We start from the raw sequence: 2,511 nt of genomic DNA, 5'->3' as shown, positions 1-2,511 counted from the left end.
GCAGCCGCTGCTGGCAGTGACCACAGCTGGCGCCCAACGTGGGGCTCGAAAAACCTGACCCCACGAGGCTGTAAACACTTTGGGCTTCCGATGCCCTCTTTGCCAGTGATTCTTCCGTGGGTGCTCGCTGATTTTGTTCTCCTGTGCTTCTTCTTCTGGCTCACAGTCTTCGTTTTGGCATGTCATTCCTGTCTCCACTGATCGTCTTCCTGAACAGCTCCTGAGTCGTTCTGGGTACGTTTTGCAGGATGAGTGACCTCCAGTATGGGGAATAGTCATCCAGCTGCTGCCAGCCCCTGTGCTGCTGCCCTGGTTTCTCTCCTCAGGAGTAGGCAAATTAGGGTAATAGAAAAGGTTGTAACTAAAGTTTTAGATGAAGTACTGTCTCTTTCCCCCTGGTTTACAGATTCTTGTTGCTGGGATCCTGAACAATGGGCTTGCATTTTATTTTTGGCCCGGTATGGAGAAGTTAGGAAGGGATGCCCACTGTCTGGGCTGTTCTACCCCGTTGTGGCAGCCATTCTGGCCTCCCTTCAGGGGGTTCTCCCTGAAGCCCCTGAAGAGGACAATCCCCCATTTAAGGAGATAGAGGAGCAAATACAACAACGGGATGCTGGGGATGGCCTGTCCCAGGTATTTCCAGTTAAAACAAAACTAACAGATTCTTGTTCTGATAAAACTATGACTGTTAATGATGCTATAAAAAAATGAGGAATTGGGATTTGAGAGCTCCCCTGATGAAAAACAGGAAGTCAAGGTTGCCTCTGCCCTGCCACTACAGGACGGTGGCTACCCTCCACCATCTTGTATTAGCTTTGATGGAAAACAGGAAGTTAGGGCAGCCTCTGCTCCGCCATCACAGGGTGATGGCTACTTTCCACCATCTTGCACTAGCTTTAAGGAAGTTCCCCTCCAGTCCATCTACCCCTCCCTTCCAGAGGAGGACTGGAAGCCCCTCCTGCCTAGGCCTTTTTTCTATGATACAATGGGAGATTTTCCACAGTTTTTCCCAGTTACCATCAATCAGGGACTATAGAACCCTGATGTCTGGAATCCATATTCTCATGATATCTTAAGGAAGCTGTATAGGGCAGCAGTTGAGGGTGGCATTCACTCCCCCTGGTTTGGTCAGTTATTAGATACAATCAGTCATTTGGCCAATACCCCCTATGATTGGCAGAATATTGTCCATGCCTGCTTACAGGGAGGTGATTTTCTTTTATGGAAAGCTGCTTACCAAGATGAATGTGAACAACAGGCAGAGCACAATAGAAATGCCAATGTCCAAAACATTGGAATTGATGCTCTAGTAGGATGCAGAAATTTTGAGACCCCCCCCTCAAGCTCAGGCACAGGGACCTCCCCGCTACTTTGAGCAAGTACGGCTTTGCGCGCTTTGTGCTTTTCGAAATATGCTGACTCATGGTGATACCAAATTAACTGAATTAAAACAAAAACCAGGTGAGCCTTTCTCTGATTTTGTTGAGAGATGCCAACAAAATATAAATAGAAAGATCAGTCATCAGGGAGCTGATGATGCCTTGCTCAAGGATCTTGTATATGAAGGCTGCTGTACTGTCATCTTGCCATAGGACCCGTTAGACACAAGGATGTCTCTGAATGGATTCTGTCCCATCAGAATTGGAGACCACTCAAGCTCATGCGATGGCCCTATCTGAGGCACTGGCTGCTCACCAGCCACAGGCTGAGATGGACAAAGGCAAATCTTGGGCCTGCAGAGGAGAGGGTCACTGGTCTCGCACCTGTCCTAACAAGATACACCTGTTGTTAATACAAGGGTGAGGCTATGCTTGTGTATTTCCAGATAATGTTCCATCCCCCATTTAGATCCCAGCTCAAAACATCGGAATTGCCTGAGATGGAAAACCTCCCTCCATAACCACCGACCCTAGAGCTGGCAGCCCTGACCCTGGAGGAAGCGGCCTACCTCTCAACCACCGAGAGACTGACCCAACGTTGCAGACAATGAAAGCCACCAACCTGGGGAGACCTCAAACATCTCTCTCTACAAACAGAGACATTAGCTAAGCTAAGTCCTCAATCTAGAGGAAAACCTTTGTCTATGCCCCTTATTATTTGTTATCAGTATTTTTAACTCTTAAGCTCTAGCAACTCTTGTTAACCCCCACTAACCCATCAACCTAACTTGACAGACTATTAAAGTAGCCAATGAAAAGGAGATAAATTCCATGTAAAAATCTATACCCCCTGGCCAATGGTTCCCTGAACTACAGATGTACCATGCTCCTGTCTGCCCTAGATGTTCCCCTTATTATACTAATTCTTCTGAGTTTTGGACCCTGTATTGTCAAGAGTCTCCTTAATTTTGTTAAAACTTGTATTTCTCTGGTTCAGTTAGCTGTTGCCCCACCTCCAGATCTTGCCAGGCATGTCTCTGCAAACAAGGAACACGCTGTTCCTTGCCTTTACCAACCTATAATAATAGAGATATGAAAAATAGGCTTGAGCATAGGTGTAAAGCCTGACGGA

This window comes from Nannospalax galili, unplaced genomic scaffold (assembly GCF_000622305.1).
Source record: "Nannospalax galili isolate Female #2095 unplaced genomic scaffold, S.galili_v1.0 scaffold481, whole genome shotgun sequence".
In the NCBI taxonomy this organism is placed as follows: domain Eukaryota; kingdom Metazoa; phylum Chordata; class Mammalia; order Rodentia; family Spalacidae; genus Nannospalax; species Nannospalax galili.
This window is presented reverse-complemented; position numbering follows the sequence as displayed.